A 23463-nucleotide genomic window follows, 5' to 3' on the forward strand; every position below is an offset into this window, starting at 1 on the left:
ATATTTTCACATAACCTAACAGGACTATCTGCAACAGTGCCCCTTACTAAGCGGATCCTGAATCATCGACTCCTCCAGAAATTGCCAAAGCTTTTGCTGCCAGAGCTTTGTTACAATGAGCCAGGCAACCAGTGGTAGGGCATTGGGATTCCAAAATGTGGGCTGCATAGGCTGGCTTAACAAAAAGTTCTTTATGCACAACCTTATATGAGTGCTTCTCTTGCTGATATGGGAGTAATCACAGAATACAGGCTCGGGGGGGGGGGGTCTTCTGCTACAAATCCAACTTTGTGCTGATGCTGCATTAGTAGGATAGAGTATTAGTAGTAGTCAAAAGCAGAATCAACTTTGAGTGGGTGGCTTTGCAGCTTATCCATATAAACTCAATTTCGTCTGTGTACCAGTGTGAGCTGATATCCATATCGTAGTTAATGCTAATTAATTTTCATAACAGGCAAAGTGGTCACACCAAGCCCAACACTGGTCTGCCTTGCTTTGGAGTTTTCTGTGCAAGACTGTGGGTATTTTGTTCTGGAGTCCTTGAACATGAAATGCCAAAGGTGAATATGAAAGTTGTGCATGAAAATATCATCTACTGTATCATTCTGAATGTTTTAAAAAAGACTTTATTTATGGAAATAGGGCTAGTTTCTTTCCTTTGGCCAAAATAGAAGGATTTGGGTGGTCCCAAAGCCTCCCTATCCCTTTTTTTGAAACATTCAGGAGCCTGAACATTCAATTTTTCATCTTTTCCCACCTCTAAACTTTTGAGATTAAGTGGCATAGTCAGCAGCAACACAACTTATCTCCTGTATACTAGGGGGGAGACCAACATAGGAGTCTGAGTTTCTGTTGAGCAAGCAGAATTTAAATGGCCCTGCCCAGGCTGCGGACAAAAATAGATACAAATACATTCAGTGTGAGAAAAGATAGAGTTTTTTTGCTGTTGCCCCGTGCTGGTTTTGGAATATTTGGAGTTACCCACACTTACAGATCTCATCATACCAAAATTATAAAATACAAAATTATTTTACTATTTTCTATGTCAAAATACAACATATTAAAAACAAGTCACAGACAATTCTTTTCCTGTAAAGGTTAGGGATTCTCAATGTACATTCAGAACCATACACACAAGTGCAAATAAGTCAACTACCACAGCTATTTAATCAGGAGCGTTTGTTGATTTGAGCAGAGCCCCTATGCTGTGAAATGAAAAAAGAAAACCAAATTTTCTTGAGCAATCTTGCTGTTCCTGCTTCAGGTGCTAGACCATTTCACTAAAGCAGCTCAGACGAGAATGTCATTAGTTCCTAAGCCCCAGGTGAATTTGCCACTGTTCCACATGATTAAGCCAGATAATTGTGTGTTGATAGCGAATGTGGTTGGTGAAATACAATTTCTAGGACCTTCCTAAACAAACACAATGTAGAAGTGAGTCAAAGTGCTGTCATTTCAGTCCTTTGTCACAGGCTTTGCACTTGCAGACATCTCTAGTGAGGACTGGCGAATAATTCTGGGGCATGTCACTATGCTCTTAAAGGTGACCTGGCTCTGAAAGTGGACCATACATCGTTTGGCATGCAGTTTAGGGGAGGAGGGGGAAAAAGTCCTGGCTAATGTACTCATCAGCAGCACAGACTCCTAACATTAGTCCCTTTTAAACTATGCATGTTGGAGATTGCTTCGTCTTCAAATAACTTTACAATTCCAGACAGTACTTTCAGAAGTGATTAAAATGCCACACTAATGTGCAATTACATATCCTGAGAAGCTAGTTGCTAAAACTTTTTAAGAGCTATTTTAAATAGTGTTTCTCTATCAGGATGATACAGAGCCAGTAAACAAACTTTGGGACCATCTCCTGCCTCTGCTGACTTTCTCTGTGACCTTGAGTGGGTGACTAAAGATTTGACTTTTGACCCTGATCCAAGAAGAGGCAGAACCCTATGTGTAAATTATTCTTTTTAGATTATAGGTAGATATTCAAAGGTGGTGATAGCTTTAGCAGGCACAGTGATGCCCTTTTGCTCTGTCGGCAAATTGTTTCTGCCCTGGTGCTGTCCTGGCGCAAACATGCATGGTGAAACTCAGCTGGGGACTGACTTGGCTGAAACACATGTCCCTTTGCCCCCAAAGAAAGATATTTTTTTCAGCATAATTAGTTCTCTGATACCATCTACCACATAGCTCACCAATGTTTGTGCAAGACGTAGAGGTTGGAAAAAAGATGCTTAGAACCTTGGAAAGGGAGAAGGGAAGGCAAGAGGTTTAATGATATTTGCACTGCTGCCAAAAAGTGGTGGTGATTTTACTTGTAAAAAAAAGTGGCTCATACTCAAACTAGCATTGTGGGGATTATATATTGTAGTAGCACTCTCTGATAGCCTTAAGCAAAAGCGACAGTAGAGGTGGAGAGCATTAGTGGGCTGATTCTACACACTTACTGCTGGTTGCAAGAAGTGCAAAGTGAGTAACTCTTAATAAAGGAATCCATTTTTACAAAAGGGAACAAAACAGAAATAAAGGGACATAAGAGAAGCTGATATTTTTGTTTTACCTACATACCTTGTGTATCTTGCGGTGCCAGGAAATTATGTCCTTTGATTTTTAAACCACCTTTTTTTTCTAGTTACTATGTTTATTTGAAGCTGGGAAAAGTGGGATTGTTTCTGAGTCGAAGTGATGCCTCCAAAACACACTGTAAGTGTGTGTTTGTCCTGAAGATGCATGTTATTAGTCCACCAGACTTTGCATAGCAGCCTTTAAAACAAATATCAAGTTAAAACTTGTGTGCATGCATGGGTGAATGTGTGTATTTTTGTGTGTGCGTGCAGACTTGGGTCTTTATCTCACCTGGAAAGCCATGCTTGTCAACTGAAAGAAGGGAAGGGAAAAGACTGGAGGTGCACGAAAAGAAGGCAGCTCCTTGCTTTTCTGAATACTGTAGAAATATTTATCAGGTTATTATTTTTAGCTCTCTCATTTCATTCAATAAGCAGGCATCTATTATGTACAATCAGAATCCTATGGTATTACCTGGCAGTCCTGGTGCCAGATGAGGAAAGGAGTTTTGCCTTGTGATTTATGAAGTCATTAGATGTTGGTTGTTTATCTGTGCAAGCTAAACATTTCCACTGTGCATTCCTCAATCATGTGTCTGTCTTCGCCATCCCTTTCCCTACAAACTCACTTAAATCACACTTGTCATGTATCTCTCAAGACACTGAAGGAAGAGTCCCTTGAAAGACCATTTCAGCTTCATTTCATGACCTGGCTGAGGTGTCTGCATAGTATGACTACTGTTTTATTTCCTGAAAGTATTTTTCACCAAAAGCCAAAGCACTGACTGAGAAAGCTGTTCTCACCTGCCTTCTGGGTAGTCTATTAATATTCAAAGGCAAGAGAAGAAGCCAGAACGTGTGTACTTTTAGCAAGCAGGTATGGTTTTATCTACAATAAGACAAACTGATCACATTGACAGTATGGCAAACTGGTTTAAAGCATGTACTTTCAATTAATTTTAATTAGACTGGAGTAAAAGGAAATTTTAATTTTGATGTAATTAGTGGAAACTTTTAAATTGTATTTTGTTTCCTGATTCAGGACAAATTAGATTTGGGGAAAAACATTATTGTATAAGTTTTGAGCAAAGGTGCTCAGAACTGCCACAGGGATTGATAAGCTCTATAAAGCCTAGGAAACTATATTATGCAGCAAACTGAGTATACATTTAATTAATTTTGGTGAAAAAAAGGGAAAAATAAATTTTTAGTTTTACTCTGATCTAAATTTTGTGAACATTCCTCCTGGTGAGGAGAAAAAAAAAATCTTGCTAACACCAAGTCTTTTTAAAGACAACTTTTCACTTGGAAAGATTTTGGACTGTAAGTATAGTCATCAGTGTCAAAAGACAAATTAATTTCTGATTCTTCACAAATTGCTACTAATAATTCTCAAGGCAACAAGACAGCCATAGATCCAAATGGCCAGAGTAGAGTCCTTAAAGCAACTTCAAACAATATTTTAAAAAGACAAGGGAGAAGGAAAAAATATTCATTGTCTACGCTCCTGTCAGAGCTGCCCTAACAGCATCACAATGTGCATTTTAGAAAAAGCAGAGGCAGATTTTAACAATTTCAAATAATTTCTGGAAAATAGCCTTGATCTCTCCTTAAACTGCTAAATCTTTTTAATGCTTCTCAAAAAAAAAAAAAAAGAAAAAAGGCTCCAAATGGTTTAATGGTTTTGAACAGCTTCGACGAACGTGAAACTTATCTCTCTGCTTATGATATTTCCAGAAATAGTGCTATTAAGTTGATTTGTACATGGACACAGATCATTAACAATTTGGACCCTCTATGTTATAAAGGTTCTAGTCAGAGTTTAACTGTTATGGGGAAAGCCATGGTCTAAACAGGCTTGTAGAATGGAAACCTTGAGTTTGATAAAATGAAGCACTGATCTCTCTTACCCTTAATATTCAATGTCATGCGCATTGCATGTCAGAAACTATGCTGGTCACTGACACAAACTTGCCTTTTGCTTATGCCTGAAGGCAGTTAACATCCATGTGCTGAGCACTCTTCTGACACCTCCTGCAGCAGAGAGATTTTTCCATCTATCACTGACAGTCTTTTCCGCTTATTGGAGGTGATCATATTCCTTGAATTCACATGGGAACCAACCACAGGACCATCCTCAGCTATGATACACAAGCCCACAGATCTGGTCCCCAGACACAATTCAGTGCAGCCATCTACTCCTCTTACTTGCCTTTATTTTAGTGAGACAGTTTTAACTTTGGGCACTCGGAAACCTACTTTTCCCCTTCTGTGTCTCTTGCTGAATTCCCAGAAGACAGGCTATTTTTATGCCCATCTGTATCTAGGGACCGGAGAATAACACAGTCCACAGCTGCCATGTCATTCTTTTTTATTTCTGTTTAATTAGTGTCTGCCTTTTACTTTTTCTGTTAAAGAAAAACAATCATTTGGCTTTCATAATATTTCAGCAGTGTTCCATACCAAAGGCTAATGTCACAGTTTCTTGAATACAAACTAAATGAGCTAAAGCCACAGATCTAGTCCGCTACCCTTTTGTCTAGCAGATTCAGACAGATGGTATCAACCAGTTGGAACACTCATAGTTATAAGCCATTAAGATGATCAGTGGGTCAGAGCCTTAAAAAATAGGTAAGTATGTATTTGCTTATAAAATGAGTTTCTAACTACTGAACAGTATAATTTAGTAAAATGGAGGCAAACCAATTTCTGTTGCGAAACTCTTGGAATACCAATTTTGGACTCTGGTGATCAGAACTATTCTTGTTTTCAGTTAGCTTTATTGTAAGAGTGAGAGAATTAGTAGAGAATGCCTTCCTTTCATTTACAGTAGGATATTTCTCAGACATCTGGATAACTGCAGTTCAATTTTTAAAAGCATGCTCCAAAACTTTCACAGATTTCAAGAGGTTTTGATAGCACCTTTGAATGCCTATCCCCACTGCTGGTTTTCTTGGGTTTAAGTGAAAAGGAGAAAGAAGAGAGTCTTAAAGCAAAAAAGCAATTTTGTTAAGCTGTACTTTCCTCTAGATTTATATTTTAATTCCAGTTGTTCAGGACAAAGACAATCTTTCCTCATCTGTCTGCAATGCACATGCAAACAATGAAGTCCTGTGCTTGATGGGGTACCCAGCTTCTGTTATAAGGCAAATAATGAATCCTACTTGGTTTAGATTTTTAACACATCTTGACTTTCTTGTTGTTGCCTGTTAAACTGCAGGACCCTTGAGGCAAGGGCTGACTTTATGACAGATAGCATGATGTATGCTGTTGGAGATTAATTAGGAAAAGAAACCCAAAATGTAACAAACCCTTCCATAACAAGGAAACAATTCTAAGGAAAATTTTGCCATAGTTTAAAACGCTATATGATATTATCAGTATTAACAGCTTTATTATAGCCTTATATTAACAAGTTTTAGTACTGTATATTAGTAGCAGCTGGCTCTGCATTAATTATCTACTGTTTTAAATGTGACAGCAAAATGTATTTATAGTGGTCAGAAAACTTGTCATTATCTTAGCTAACTTTATCTCAGTCAAAAAACTCACAGTATTTTAATCTCTAAGGATAAAATGGCACCAGTCATCTGTATAACTACTCGGTGATGCACGTTATTTTACCCCAATGGAGTCCAGAGTACCTTTATGAATGACCACTGTACAGATACATGTAATTCAGTATAATATTTAACAATCACATCAATGCCTTTAGAAGTCTGGAGTGTGTCTTGCTTGGGATTGGATCAACACAGTCCAAAACCATTTGTCTTGTTCAACGAAGCTAAATATTTGCTATCAGCTCTATTTGATATTTTTCTGTGCTGCTCTGCAGTGCTGTTGTGCCTAACAGTCTGATGACCAAGATCCGTATGGAAGCATCTCTTCAGTGGATTACACTTCACAAGATGCAACTGGATGTCTTACTGGTGGTTTGTATGATGGGTGATGTGTAGCTTGTGGCACATTCAGAAAATCCATCCATAGCAAAAAATTAATAATGCAAGGCATCTAATCTCCAGCTTTTTTGAGGTATCAAGATCATGTCAGGGAGACATACATTGGTACTGAACAGAGCTAAAATGAAATGCTTTGGTTTCATTCAGAAAATGTTATACTGTATTGCAGTTTTGTTATAGTCAGCATTCCCTTTAGATCAGAAATACTAAAGTGGCATGTTTTGACATTTCTGAACTTTGTGATTTTCAGAAGTTTCAGTAGTCAATGCTTAACTTTCTGTTCCAAATTGGGATAAAAGCAAATATGAAGACAGTGAAATTTTCAGTGGGACTGAAAACACATGTTCTTTCAGCCCTAGCTGTATCCTTGTTCCACATAAAAGAGTTTCAGATATTTGCCAGGGACACTGATTTTTTTACTAGTTTCACTTTATTTCCTGACAATATAAAACAGTGGGGATGCAAGATTTGTACAACTGTAATAGGTGACTTAGTTTATTAGCTGGCCTTCTCAGAAGTGGAAATTCAAGCATGAGAAAATTAAAATTCAGCATATGTTTGACTTTTTCTGGAGATGTTTAAACTTGAGCCTTTCTTCTTGCAATGATTTTGTCTCCTTTTCCTCAGGGGATTCAGTGTTTCTGTCTGTTGCATCCCTGTCCCTGCACGCTCCTTAAGCAGAAAAAAGGGAGTGGAAGATGACACTTCTGTTGGGAATATCTGTGCCATATGGGGATACACCAGCTGCAGGCCTCTTTTTTGACAACATCCTTGGGAAAGTTTCAGGCACAGGGATTCCTGCAGAGATTCAGGCCAATTGAAAATCACTTTCTGATAAACTTTTAGGATCTCAGTCATGCTAAGGTGAAGTGTATAATCTGGTGTCCAGTGTCTTCTACCAACATGGAAATGTGGATACTGGTAAAGAAAGGAGATAAACGTCTCTCCTGAGTCATAAGTGAACAGCAAAGGAAATTAACCCATTGCAGCCTATCTGGTGTGTCCCATCCATGTACACAAAGAGGCAAGTTTGCAGTCAGGGTGTTGCTCTAGATGAGAGTGAACTTCTTCTCATGCCTGACTAAAAGGCTGGAAAGTTTATCTTGCTCCTGTAGAAAGAAAGGTGAGCCCAATACCTTGGATTCCAGTGAGATGTTATCTATAACATCTGCCATATCCTGACACCAGGACACTGATGAAACTGCATTACATCTCCAACCCCCACCATTCCTAAGATTTCAAGATATACTCTGTTATTTGTCAGTGCAGAGTGTCAAAGTGCCAAGGCACGTACAACAACGTGCAGTGATTCATAGTGTGCTGGGGCAACCTGTGTGATTTGCTCCCCTCATTTATCCCTGGAGCTTCACTACTTGGGAGCATTTCAGACTCCACTGCAGCAGGCAGGGAGAACTTGATCCCCTAGTGGGGATGCTCCCTTACCTGTTTTGGTGTTTGTCATCTCTCCATTATGACAGGTATACTTCCTATGTACTGGCAGCTCCCAAGCTGCAATAATTAGGGATGAGTGAAACAGTCCAAGGGATAAGCCAGATAAAGCAGGATACAGAGCCGCTCAGACGATGAGATGCTTTTACCTTTGAAAGGCTGGAAGACTACTTTCTGAAGAGAACAGGGGCTTCTTAAAACAGCCATAAGCTGTGCTGGCCCTGATATGGGTGCTTTCTGTATCAGTGGCCTTGTACTTCTGTGGTGAAGCTGAGGATGTTGAGGGAAAGCACTGCACTACAGACAACATGCACATATATGGGCAAGAATGCACTTTAGTCACCCAGTGCCTTTTGCATGTTTTCCTTTATTATTATTATTATTATTAAAATACATAGATATATTCAGGACCAACACTTACAGGCCAACTCAGGGTGCTGTCAGCTTGGGGAGGGAGCTTCCCACACAAGCCATCACATGTGCACGTCTCCTGGATCTGTGTTCAGTGAAAAGTGCTGGTGGCCTGAACACCTTAATGCATCTTCTTGGTGGTGCTGTATTGAGCTGCTGTGGTCCTCCTAGCACACACCTCACATTTCCCACAAACCAGGTGCTAAATTTTTACAAGTGCCATGTCCTTGCTGCAGAAGCAGAAGCTGAACAGGCAAGTGTTGAAGTTGCAGAATTTCCCCTGCTATGACCCCTCCCACAGGACCTGAGCAGCTTGCTTTGCTCTTTAAATAGCTGGGAGGTTCACCACACAAGCCAGTGGCATGCAGCTGTTGCAGGCTGCCCGTTTTTATTTTGTTTTATTTTATATTATTTATGTAGATTTTAAGTATCAAAGGGCTCTCCCCAGGTGTAAAACACGGGTACAGCCAAACCTCAGTTTTGTTTGGAAAGTAGTTTTTAATACCCATCTGGAGTGTGGGTGAAGGTGAAAGTTGTCAGGCTGTGAAAAATGGAATTGGTGTTGGCTGACCTGAAATAGGCCGTAAAGTTCTATTCCTCACAAAGGCAAGATATATTATTGCTGTAACGCCATTATTCCGCTCCATCACTTTTAAACCTTGTTCCCATTATCTGCAAGTTAAATATAACCCTATGTAAAAACAGGAAGGACAGCTCTAAGTTGTCCAGCTTAACAGCACACACTTAAAACATAATAGAGCACTTGTTACTGTATTTTATGGAACGGAAACTCCAAATGTAAAGATGTATTAAGGAAATATCTCAAAGTTATTAGGGAAGGATATTTACAATTACAGATTGCTTTATATTATGCTTTTATGAACATCTCAGGAAATGAAATAGCCCTCAGCTGTAGAGAGTGAAGAGGGAGGTAATTTTCCTTAATACGGGTGATAAAATTAATCTGATTGAAATCGCTAGCGATTATTTCGCAGAATACTGAGTGGCAGTACAATCACTTACACTCTTTTATATTTTTTTAGTCAAAGCTCGTGTAGATGAAAGCTAATTACAAAGTAGTGATGTGAAGCGCTAAGGAAATAGTTTGTATAGCATAGAACAGGCACAGCTAATTGGGGTTTGTGATTACACAGATTGTTGTTAGGGGGAATTAACTACCAGCAGTCTCTCCTGCAAAGCTTCTCATCAAGGGAAAGTAAAAATAGACACTGGATCTGTTATTTATCTAATTATGCTATGAATATTTTCACAAGCATGTTACACACTCTCAAATGGTTTGTTGTTCAAAAACTTTCAGTCTCATGTTGCTTCTGATCAAAGTATCAATATGAAGTTTCTGACATTTGATTTTTTTCCCCTTAATATTACACACCCATGACAGTCCTCCCATGAAATTATTCCTGGGAACTGAATAGTATAATTTTAGGCATTTATACCTAACACTGTGGCAGCTGAAATGCATCAAAATGATTATTAGAAAGGTAACTGGACAGAGAAGATTGCAGTGAGTGACTGAAGGGAGAAAAGCCAACAAAGGTTTAAATAGCACTGAGAAATATTTTCTTAGCTATTATCATTTGAATCATTGTACAAGCCTATCAAACAATTATAACCTTGCAAGTATGCAAAAAAGTAGGCCTTTGTTTTATACTGCTCTATTCAGAACAGGAAGGGGTGAATGGAGATGTTCCATATGGAGAACCTGATCTTGTAAACTAATCTGCATGGGAGACTCCTCATGCTGCATGGAGCCTCACTGAAATCATTAGGACTCGGTGTGGTGCAGCGTGTAATCAGGCTGATAATAGATGCTCATTGAATTTGCTAAATGTTTTGCTTTGTTACTGCCTTTTACTTGTTGACCTGGAGGAGCTTGGTGAAATTGAAAACTGTCATGTGATGAAATTTCAGAGAAATTCACAAAAACTGATACTGAAAGCGGCTTAGAGTCCTAATTTCTGGTGGATTATTGAATTAATGGCTATTACTTAATAACAGATTCATCAAATATTGGTCATCAACAGAATATCTGCAAGCATTTTGGAGGAAGACCTCTCAAGATCTTAGTGGAATGTTGTAAAACTCTATTAGCAATCCTAGCACAAATGTTTGTCAGTCTCCACAGAAGTTCTCAGGGATGGGGAAAGCAATCATAAAATTCTTAGGCAGTAGCATTCAAGGAAATTAGCAAGCATTAATGTCACTGCTGAAAGGAGCACCACACCTTCCTGTGAGCATCGCTTCCTGGAATTACTGCCTCTTGGTGGAAGCCTCAGATGCTTCTATCTCCATGCATATCTTCCTGTACCATCCCTGAAAGAACTACTTGAATGGCACCCAGCTGCATTCTGCACAGTGGCTCGGTGTTCAGTGTTTGTGAGGCATCTTAGGAGAAAACTGCAGCAGAGAAGTATTTTCCATCTGCATAATCTTAATTTTCTGTATTATACAGAATGTACAGGATTTCAGACTGATTTTAGAAGCCTGCAGATGAATGGGTAATTCATAGCACCTTAATAATTCATGCACAAAATAAAAGTAAAAAAGCATCACAAGGAGCTTTCTGACTTTGGGTGGTCAATTTAAGACACTTGGGTTTGGATTTGCTTTGTGAAAATTCTGAGTTCCCACAATCTCCTCTCTGAGTTAAAACTGAAATGCCCCAAGTCAGAGGACCATTATAGCATAAGCTCATATGCACTTATTTTGCTATGCTTTTATTTTGCTCTCCTTTTTTCTTCTAATTTCTTTTTCTGAAAAATCCTCAGGCAACAGCTTGCTAAACTGTCCTACAATCCAGCAGTTTCCAAACTTATTTGAACTAATAGCACTGAAGACTTCTGTCAGTGCTCCAAAAATTAATCCTTCTGTGGGAATGGCCCTGTACCCAGAGGTACTTCCAGCTGTTTGGATATCATGGTGGGAGACAGAGCCCATATCCTACTGTAGACTGCAGGAACGGGCTATAATCAAGGTTCCTGTGTGTTCAGATGACTTGGGACCAGATGACTTGGGACCGTCCAGCCACCAGCTGTCACTGACAAGTCTCATCCTCACCACAGCCTTACTGACTGTGCTTCTGTGGAACAGTCGGAAAATCTCAGGACAGGTGATTTATACTACTTCCATGTAAATAAATAAAAGAAGTTTCAGGTGTAGCAAAGCTTACTAACCAGCAATGCAAAATGTAGTATTTCATTTTCACAGAAAACAATAGAAATACTGAAATCATTGTAAAGGGAAAGCTGTGAGATTTTATATCTCTTTAACAACCTGAAGGGTGTTATACTTTTAAATAAAAAAAGTTGGCAAGCAACTGCTTCTACAGAACCGGAGTAAAATTTTCCTGGAGAAGCTTTTACCCTGGATAGTCAACTGAAGACAAGCTGGGTCCGATTTTCCAACATGCTGGATTCGTGCAGCTTTTACTGACTTTACACTGAGACACCCAAAATCAAAGCAATAAATACAGAATTAAATGTCTGTAGTAATGCTGGTTCCCCATCCCTCACACTTCCCCATCCCTTTTGAGGAGCAGAACTGCTGTCCCAGTGGAGAGCCCTTGGGAGGAAGACTGGATACCCACACTTTGTAACTGGCACCCTTCCTTTAAATCTGGAGTACAGCTTCCTGTTGAATTCCCTGCCTGGATCCTGCGTGGAGGGAAGAAGTGTAAGGTGTGTCACAGCCTAAGTAGACCACATCACATATAGTACAGTGGGGGACTATAAGCCCTAAAATGCACATACACTGGAAAAAGACTGCTTAACCTCTCCTGAGTCAGTGTACCTGTAGCTTCTGCCTCAACCCTCTGAAATGCTGTTCCTTTCTGATGGGGCTCATGTAGCGAGTTTTAGTTACCATTTTAATTCAAGCCACCTTATCAGGAAGAAGGACTGCAAACAAAAATATCCGACAGGTGAAGTGAAGCCTCATATGAATCACCCAGTGCTAGGGCAGAAACCTGGAAGGGCCTCACAGCTGGTCTCTTTTTCTCTTCCTGTGGTACTGCCAGAGCTCCTCTGACCTACAGCTGTTATTTCCCAGACATGCTATATGGCTGTAGTGTAAGGAGATGGCATTTTATAGTCCTCTGCAATGGGGATAGGAATAGGAAGAGGAGAAGGTATACAGAAAAGGAAACCTTATCCACCAGTTGGTTTAATTTACATTTGGAAAAGTATCAAGAACAGAGTTATAGCAGACAAAACTGCTCATGGTAGGCATAATATAAAAGTCTCTCATTTTTCATTTGAGTACACAGAGGACATGCTGGATCAGATAAGTTGTCCACCTTCTTCAGTAGAGCTTTTATAAAATTGGCTAGCTTCAGATGAGCATGCCAGAAACTCTGCAGTAGGTTGTTACAGAGACTACTTGTCCACAGGGAAAATTTCTTCTTAATCCACAGACAGTTTTATGCCCTGAGGCATATGAATTTAGATCCTTTCCTAACAATCTTGGTATCTTTTTCTGTTTGTGTTTCTGCTCTTTACTGCAATAATTGTGGATACTTTGGTTATTGCCCATAGAAGTTTGACATGTGCAGTATCACACACTTGTATGTAAATATTTGCTATTCATTTTATCCAGAAAATTCGTGCAGGTATAATTAAAAATTATATATTTTTTTCATGTTCTTATTAGTCTGATACTAGCAACACACTGTATTCAGTACATATTAGTATTTCACTGCCATTCTGTATAAGCAGAAAATAAAGACTATATTATATGTGTGTATGCAAATGATGGAGGGTCTGGATCTGTGCTAAGTAATTTTCTTGTGCTACTCTACTTTCTCCACTCAAGTGACTGCCACTGAAAATTAAATGGCTTTCAATAATAATTCTGTAACCTGAAATGGATGCCTACAGGATAATTAGAATATCTTGCACATAAAAAGTAATCATGTGTCCTCCAGTCATGAAGAATACTCCACAGCTGATCAACATCCCTGGATCTTTAATGTCCATGACTTGTAACATTCAGGTGAGAGGTGTAACCATGTCACACAGCTCAGGGACATATCCTTCCTCAAGCACAAAGTTTGGCTTGCTGCTCTGTGCAAACTGTGCTGTACCATTTTTTGTGCTCCAGTACTTCATGGCACCAACACCGCTGTGCCTTCTGCTTTTCTATCCTGGCGGTCCACCCTCCCTCAGCAGCACCTTGGCTGGGACAAAGTGGGCCTTCCTGTATTTTGGCCACCTGTGTTAAAAGTTCTGTCATCATGAAGGGTCATGTAGATTTTGTTCCAGCAAACTCAAGTCTTCAGTATTTCAAGGCCTACCTAAAACTACAGTTTACAAGATGGCTTTTGGGAAAGGATAAGCCTCATTTCCAGGCCTTGTATTGGGCAGAAAACTGAGCATTCCTCCTACCAAAAGCCACAGCCTCATTAAAATACTACACTGTGCCTGTATCAGAGTATCCTAACTCTCAGTTACACTTACACCTTGGGCTCCAATCTGTCCCATCACAGTCATGGGCACTTTCAGTTCAAACCAAGAGCCAGAAAAATCCAAGTCTTCCCTCAGTCTGCATTTCAGAAATGCCCCAAATGAAACCAGAAAACACAGTTAAAAGTAACTTTGACTTTACATTTTTAAAGAAGCTCTTTTCTATCAACTAATGGGCCAGAACTCAGTAAATGTAATGAACTGCAATACTGATATTAATTGCCATTATTCCTGTCTTACAGAGACATATAATTAGGAGAGTGTTTATAGTAAAGACACTGCCAGAGACTTACAATCCACAAAAGACACACGTGAAGGATAAAGGAAAGGAAAAAAAATTATCTAATCTCCTTCATTTTAAGATGACGAACTGAGGGAGAGGACTGAAATACTTGTATTTGAGCCATTGACTTGTCAGTTTCCACACCCAGTGATACACACAGAGCTCAACATGTGGTACAAAACTGAAGGAGAGTCATTGTTTGGTTTGTTTTCATGTGCACTTCAGGATCAACATTTTTCACTGTTCAATAGAGATAGTTGCAGAATGATTTTTCTGTCCTATGTAAAGGTCTTACTGTTTCAGCTTTGCATGGAGGTAACACTGAGACCAGCTGAAATTTTTTTTAAAGTGTATTTACCGGTCTCTTTCTGCTGAACAAAACGTCCGCAATGTCGTGTTTGTACAATCCACTTTTGGTCTGCTTTGATTCCCATATTGGCTGACCTGTCTTCTCATCTGTCTAGAGTGGCTCAACCTTCCTGCACCAAAAGCCACCCATCCCCAGGCAGGCAAGTCCAAGGCTAAGAATATGAGTTGTTTCCTCATGTCCTGGAAGCTTGTTGCAGTTTTACTATAGCTACTTTACTGATAGCAACTGAGCCATTATGACCATGATAGAAATTGATGCATACACTTGGAGGATGACAGACTGTGTCTTAATGTAGACCTTTTAATGATGCAGAACACTGTCTCCATGAACACATGAAGCTCCAATTTATTTACACCTTTGGTCTGTTTGTAAAAATCCTTATGCATATTCTTTACAGCAGTACTGCTTTTAGTCCACACATATAAATTATCTACTAACTAGCATACACCCACCCCATTAATGCAGGATTCACGTTAGTGAATGAGAAATATTACAAATTGCATCCCCTGAACGTTTGGGTTCACAATGGACTCAGTCCTGAGGCTTTGCTCTGATGCTTCCAGTACAATAATATTCAGTAAAGAGAAAGAAAAAGGGAAAAAGCTGTTAGTGTCTTGTGGGAGTTTTTCTTCAATTCTTTGCCTGTGGTGCATTTTGCTTGAACAGTGCTGTAGTAAGTTTTACTACATGTTTATCTAGCTGTCTACACCAGAGGATATATTGACCGGGATATTATTCCCAACCTATATCTAGCTTTGTCCCGGCTCTTAAATCTTCATTGTTACCTAATCCCTTGACAAGCTGTACAGTGTTCAGCTCCTGAGCGTCTCAGTACTATAGTACACATCAGATTTGCATACAGCTAAATCACCCCATGGAAAATTCCCTTGGTGCACATTTTCTACTTAAACTGGTGATTAAGTGCCTCTATCTACTACAATTTGAAAAGCATCAGCATGTTTCTGAGTGCATATTTTGGCTGGTTGAAGAAGTAATTTAGTTTACATGGGAAATACTAAAAAAAACCCAAACCAACTCACCAAACCCTAAAATGTTATTTTTTTTTCCATTTCAAAGTTCCCCATGCTGTTTTTTTTTTTCCTGGAATAAAAGAGTGAAAAGCCATATACTTCAATGTCAACAAGACTAATAAAAAAGGGTATATAGAAGATGGGTGCTCCTTCTTTTGGGAAAAATAAAATCCCACAATACAATTAGCAAAAGAATGAAGCAAATATAAGCAGTTTTACTGAAAATGAAACAATTTGTCTCTCTTTTTTTTTTCTGTTATCTGTTTCTGGTTTTCTTGTTGACAACCAGCACATTCAGTAGGAAATCTGTGTCTTGTTCAAAATATTTCAGAGAAAAAAATTTCAGCAGCCCAAGAGTAGATATACACATACATACAGAGATATAGTATTAGAAATCCACTTATTTAAAATTATAAGCTTCATAGTTAAAAAAAATTTTGAACTTTCTGAATGCTAAAACTAAGGCTGCATATATAGTCTTAATTTCATTCTCTTATGTATTTGCCTAACAGGACAGTCTTACATTCATGTTCAGTCTTTGGCCTTTGTACCCATTTACTGGAAAAAAGTCACAGCAACTGTGGTAGATCAAGACAGATGAACATTTTCTTTGTCTCGAGGGAATCAGAGACACTGCTCAAAGCTTCTCCTACCCCATTTCCCTTTCTGCTTGCTAGCATGGGCAGTGTGGCTGCACAAATGGGCACCATCGGGTTCTCTGCTCCGGCTGACAGCAATGAGCAGGTCAACCAGTGTGGGAATGGCTGTCTTCTGAGATGGAGATATTCATACCTGGCCCAAGGATAAACACCACCCAAATGGGGTTAGTGTGCTCTTAGTACCTGAGCTAGTACCAGGCATGGCTCTAGGATCAAAGTCTGCACTTATTAATAAACGATCAGGGGCTGTTTTTTGAGATCAACTAGATGGCACACTCATGTCTGTATGGCTGAATTCTCTTCCCCCCGCCTTGCCCCTACTGCCACCCAGAGACTGTCCTTGCTCCAGCCTGTTCCTTGAACAGTACCTGAAAGGCTAATATGGATATGTGCCCAAAATGTGCTGAGGAGCTTAGTAGCAATGAAGCAGCATAATTGATCATAGGTCTGGTCTCAGCCACTGATTTGTAGCAGAGAGGCAGCAGCTGTGAGCCACATGGAGTGATGGACAGCTTACAGGTGGCTTGTTGCTCTCTGACACAAAGCTGTGACCTGTCTTCCATATATTTGGCACATTTCCAGGGCTCAGTAGAAAAAACCCAGGATTCTGACAGCAAATGAAAGCAAAGAATGAAGACTTCTGCAATGTTACCCTGATCTCTACCTTAGAATAATTTGTCTCGTGCTGACCATCTTTAGGTATGGACCATTTCCAGTCCAGGGAAGTAGAATCAAACTGACTTCCTTCTTTTAGGAACCAGAGGATCCAGTATACTAACCTGATCAGCAGGATATTTGATATTGATATATGTAGAAAAATGTGATCTCTCTGTTATTTGGATTCCAAAACAACTGCAGATTTTTAAGCAATAACTCAGACTCCACTCAGGAGGCAGCAAGCAGCCTGGGCTACTGATTTTTTGTGTGTAGATACCCATAAAATATTTTCCATTTTCCCCCACATTTTATGCAGCTGTACTTCCTCTTTTGTCTGCCTACCATCCTCTTGCCTCTTTTTGGACCTGTTGAGATCAATGAGGTTTTTTAATCAAACAGATTCAAAAGATGATGATGTCACACAGCCATTTAAATTCTTTATATTTTCAGAAATATTGGCAGCTGAGTAAAAGAGCATCTTTAACCTCCTTTAAGAGTAAGACAGGTAGAGTTCAGCTCATGCATCCCATTTGGCAGCAGCAGCTTGCAGCTGATCAGCAATGATATACTGTCTAACAGCTTTGCTGTGTCTTGTCTGGTGTTGGAGAGACTGTGAGGGAAAACTGGGTTATTCAAGGCAGAGCCTTAAAGAAGCAAAACATACAAATCTACAGGAAAACCCATTTCATTAGCCTGACTGGTCTTAGCATCTAGTCTAAGCTTTGGGGATGTCTGTCAGGGGACAACCAGGTTATGTTGGACATACCAGCTTCTGGTACATTACTTAATTTCATTGTGTCAGTTAAACAGCATAAGCAGCTTCATCCTAGATTACATATTTTAATAGTTTTTCAGGAAACACATATTTTTGATTCCACTAGCTTTAAAGTACTGCCTTCTTGTGCAGGTTTGCAGGGCATGCCTCCAATGCAAGTGTGTTGTGTTAGCTTCTACTATTCTGAAAAGTCCGGTATACAACTGTAAAATTCATTTTTAGACTGAGTGCAAATTGATGCTATAGAAAGAAGTATACTCTAAATACAAATCACTGCTCAGTCTGAATAGAAATTATTTTCACAGGCTACATACAAAAGAGCAAACATTGCACTTAATGAATGCCAAACTTCTGCAACACTTAAAGACCTTTTCCATTTTACTCAAATCAACTCTATGCCTGCACATTGTTTAATGTTACGTTTAATGTGTACATCAACTTAGTGAGAAAAAAATATCTGCTGCATGTTCTCAGTCTCCAACTTGCTCACACAAAATCAATTTGTCCAGAATAAGATTATGTCCTCCTCCTCCAAAAAGGCTATTTTCATGCCAGGTTTCCATGTCAAATCTGAAACATTTAAGGTATAGGATTATTTTGGAGACCAAAAAACTGTTTTATATGAGGGAAAACTGGATTTCCTCATGCTCAAAGATGGCACAAAACTCATATGCTAGAAAGGTGTTTTAAATGCCAAACTGCCTACCTGACTCAATTAAAGCTGCAGAAAGGGAGGCTGCTGTTGTTTTCTGATTGACATGGATTAATCTGAATTTCCTCAGGTATGCCAGCCCAGGAGCAGCTGAGGCTTACCCTGGTGGCTGCAGCTGCGGTCATTTCTTACCTCACTCAGGTGTTGCTTTTGTCAGTGGCAGACAGTGTAGGCACTGCACAGCTTTAGACCAGAGCTTGTCCTGGAGTATTTAGCTAAAGAATTATTGTGAATTAAAACCGCCGCATTTGAACATTGAAGGATAGGGATGGGAAAATAGCATAAACCCTGTTTTGATCTCAGTAATGGTAAATTTCAGCCCCCACAGAAGCACTTTAACATACTCTAGTGGGGTTGGCTAAAAAGAAACAATTGAGTCTAATGAAAAACCATAACTTTGACTATTTAGTTGATTTTTCATTAGATATTTTTCATTGGGGTGAAGCCCATCCCAGACAAGTCAGAGGAGAACAGCTCTGAGCTTGGGAGGTTGCAGAGCAGCAGATCGGGTCAGAAAGATCTTGTCATCCCTGCAGTCCAACTCATGGCCACAGGGCGTTTGACTGCTTCAGAGCTTCTGCTTGTGGGGCTGAAACAATGCTGCATTCTGGATACGGGGCCGTTCCCACTCCAGCTCTGCTGTTTCTGTAAATGAAAACTGGAATTTAAGCAATTTTTAATCCTTTAATGCCTCTCAGTGTGACCAGTACAGACCAGGATCTGAAATAATCGTGGTAGAACAGGCACACAAAAGAAAATTAACAGTTAATGATGGGTTACATTTTGCTGGGTTTATAGATGCCTTTACAAAACCAATATAAAATACAAGCTCTAAGCTTGTTTTCTGGAGGTGCAGTAGACCTATCACATTTAAGTCCATAGCTCTGAGACAGGCTTGATCCTTATCCACTGTAAAATGTCCTGTTTGCTGCTGCTAATGATTTGTGGTAGGTAGAACACATGTTCAAATAACATTTTCTGCTTCTGCTAAAGCACTTATATAATTTCTGGTTTGGCCTTCATTTCTCTTTTATATGTTCCAAGCTTTTCTCTAACCTGCAGGCAGGCCCCAGACCTAGATCACCCATGCACGTATTAAGAAATGGTGTGTCTGTCAGGGTATTTATAGTCCTGCTTTAAATGAAGTATTTACGGTTTTGCCTTGTGTTGCAGTGGGGATCCTGCAACACGCATATATCAAACCAGGAGTCCTGTGGAAAGGAAATATATATGGACAGACAGATTCTTGATAGCTGTTTCAGAGAGATGTTTATTTCTCCAGCCGCATGGCCGGAGCTCTGCCCAGGAACTGTTCCAGTCACGGGACCAAGGGTCCTTCTGCCCGCGCAGGGAACACAAACCAACCCATGGGAACGAGGCGGAGCAGGGGCAGGGAAACCCCGTGTCTGTGCCCTCAGGGCCCCTCTCCCAGGGCTCCATGGCAGGGGAGGGACCCCAACAGCCTTGGCTCTAGACTCTTATTACTTACTTTACAATCTGTTGTTGTGTCATATCTATTGTGAACAAAGAGTATCCTTCTGATAATGTATTGTTAATAGCTATGCATTAATGATAATAAACAATAGCTGAAATGATAGTTTTTATCTATAAATATTCATGCATCAGCAAGATAGAAATTAATTTAATAATTAATATGTGAATGTTTCAAGCAAATGTAAATAATCATACAAACACACAATGGTAAAACATGAGTACTCTGTGGTGCATGCAGAATTTGGATATAAACTGTTTTGTTCACAGACTTAACATTTTAAATAACCAGGATTCTGAGTATGTATGCCCCCCAACTTTAAGAAATAAGTTGACAAAGATTTCCTCATATACTCTGTGTAACTTAGTATCCAGAAATGAAGAAAAGGGCAGGAACAACAGATGCCAGCTGCTGAATGTTAGTACTATTCACACTATTGAATACAGAGGGTTCATACCAAGAAAATGATCAAGAACAATACTTCTGTAAAATTGAAAACTGTCATATTTTTCTTTTCAAATGAGAAGAAAACAGGGCATAATGGAAAAAAAAAACCCCATGCCATAGAATTGCTTTTTGTTATCGGGCAATGTAAGCCAGGGTCCCCTTCATTATAAGTCACAGACCAAGTCATTGCTTCAGAAATAAGTGAATTTTTTTCTGACTGTGGAATAAAGCATCATGGCTTATTTTGGTACCCTGCAACCTGGAAGCAACTGTTTCAAGAAATTTGTGGGTCAGGTTGAGCTGACTTCCTTAGGGTTATGTTTATGGGTCTATTACCCTTCTCGAAATCAGCCCAATTAGGTTGGGATTTTCAAAGACTTTTTTGGTTTACTCTTCAGGACGGAGAGCTAATTTTTACAAGAAAACAATTTCTATCTTAACTACATTTCACAAGTAGGCATGAAAATGAGAGCATAATAGTTTGGAAATGTGTCCTATGCTACATTAAGAATTTGGGCAATGTAGGAAGTGCTCCGCATGGAGAGAGTGTGGCTTTTCCCTATGCTGTTTGTTCAGGATTCACATTAAAAAGCAGAATTCTTGGCACAGTAAAGTAGAACATGAACATATCGTTACCCTATCCATAAATAAAAGAAAATGAAACCCATATCAGATTAATTGATTAGAAAATTGGAAGTTATAGAAAAGCTAAAGTGCAAACAGTGAGCAACTGTACCATTGCCTTCTGGAAACTTGAAATGAGAGAACTTCTCTGAGAAACTAGTCAATTAAATTATCATACAGCTAAGCTGTAGTGAAAAACCCCCTCCACTTAAAGAGTACTTGCTTATAACATATGAAGTGAAATACTGTTGTTGGATGTTAATGAAAATTGCACAGCTGAGAAAATAAAGGGTTAAAAAGACTCAGCAGCTCCTTAGTTGAAAAAAAAAAATCTTCTTTTCTGTTTTACTCAGTAGGGATGTTTGTGTTTGGGATTGCATGCAATGAATATGCATAATATTTAGCTTTATTCTTGTCATTGTTTACAGTGTATGCTGCCTCTGTGTTGGCAAACTGTTTCCCACTTGGGACAAAGCACAATGGATAGCACAGAAAGAAGGGAATCAGTCTGGGTTTACCATTATGTTTAGGCTGGGAAATCCCATGACCCAGTGCTTTTATTTTTGTTTTTTGGTAACCTCTTTGAATCTTCTACCACGCAGCAGATTCAAATAAACCAGGTAGAGAATTTGAAGGAAATCCTTGGCTCCTCTTGCACCAAGCTGAAATTGCTAGGTGGGTCTAGAGAATTTTATGGGGCTTGAAAGTGAACTTCCTTTGGAAGCTTTCCATCTACTTGTGTATCTGCATGTATACAGATGCTGGGAGTTCAGGAGCTCTCCAAATATTTGCTGATTCACACACACTAAGACAGCTCTGCTGTGACTCAGTCCTCACCAGGCTACAGCTGGAGAGCAAGGTTTCTCTTGTACTGCCCCAAATGCCTACAATTCAGTAGGATGCAAAATACATCCCCAGGTAAGCTGGATAATTCAGGTGGGAGAAGAGGTGCTTTGGCACAGTGAAGACTTCTAAGTCACCTCTGAGACTGCTGAGACCTCACTGCAACCTTGCAGGTTGATTTATACCATCACAGGGGCAATGCAACACCATCCATTGTGTCACCTGTTTCAGAACAGTAAGGACTTTAAAAACCACAGAGAGAAAGAGCCAAACTGTGCCCCAGAAAACTCTTACCATCTAACCAGACAAAATAGACAGAGCTGGGAGTGACCAACGAAGCAGTTTACTCCAAAGTCACATCACTGGCCTGTGCAAAGGCAGAGAGACCTTACAGAGTGGCCAAGACAATCCTGCCCACTCAGTCGCACTGTGCAAACACACAGTGGCCGTGCTTCCAGCAGAGTCCAGCAGAAGCATATTATTGTGCTTACACTATTTAAGTAATAATACTTTGCCTTGCACTCAGCAATACCTGGCTGCAAATTCCCCAGCTTTTTTTTAAGATAGATATGTAAAAAACGAGATTGAAAGTCCCTTAGTTTTGATTTAAAAAATGCATCTTTTTCAAAGCTTTCAGAAAAGACAATTTCAGTGACTGTCTGAGACAGACGTGCAGTCTGAAGAAATGTGCCTTTCTTCCGATGGGATTATGCTACAGGATACCGGTGTTCCTTGCAGCTTGCTTATGCGCTTATTTCACACTCACGGTTTCCACAAGCTGCATGTCTGCAACCAAAAGCAAGGAACGAATTCACAATTCCATTCCCATTAAACAATGACACGATTTTCATAGATAAGGTTTACTTCTTAAGAAATCCTCCAGATCTCCTACTGGAAGATGACCTTGTAAAAGCACATAAATACGTTATACAAAAGGGCTGAATTTGTCTCCCTTTTTCTTGCAGAATTCGCTGGAAAAATCAAACTGCTGTAATGAGGGTTATAAACTACCATTGCTCAAATCTGACTTTAAAATTTGGTTTATTTAGAACATAGAAATACACATGAAATTTAATCAGCATCTCAAGTCACATTATGTACTCTCTGCTCGACAGGAACTGAGCACATAAATTAGCTGAACTGGGAGCTAGTCCCAGATCCATCCCTACTTGACTACAACACCTCTTGCTAGGAACTTCCAGCAGGGGAAGCTCTTAGCACATCAGTATCTTCATACTTTAAGCAATGAGAGCAAAGTTTAGCCAAGACAGAGATGGTGAAAGGGAGGGGGGAAGAACAGAGGAGGAGGAGGGGGGCAAAGGAATCAAAAATCAATATTGTCATAAATAGTCATATCGAAAAATTAGAGAAAAAAATATTATTTTGATCAGATGCCTTTGTTTCACTTTAGGAGTTTGAATCATGTATAGACATGGTATGTAAGAGCAGTGAGACAGAGTATTTTTGTACGAAACTTTGTGGCTTACAATACTCCTTCTGTGAGGGAATGGCGTCCAGTTTGGGACTGACAGGCAGCCTACAAGCTTTGTGCCAGCACACTAATCCCTTGTCTGTGGGTTACTGAAAACCTTCTTGCATTTTTGTTCCCAGTTCACCTTGGTGAAAAAAAACCAATTCCACATATGATAAATCCAGTGTCTGCAGAAAGGCAGTCACCTAATTGCACAGTGAAGCAGAAGAAAGCCT

Source organism: Corvus cornix, chromosome 1 (genome assembly GCF_000738735.6).
Source record: "Corvus cornix cornix isolate S_Up_H32 chromosome 1, ASM73873v5, whole genome shotgun sequence".
NCBI classification, from domain to species: domain Eukaryota; kingdom Metazoa; phylum Chordata; class Aves; order Passeriformes; family Corvidae; genus Corvus; species Corvus cornix.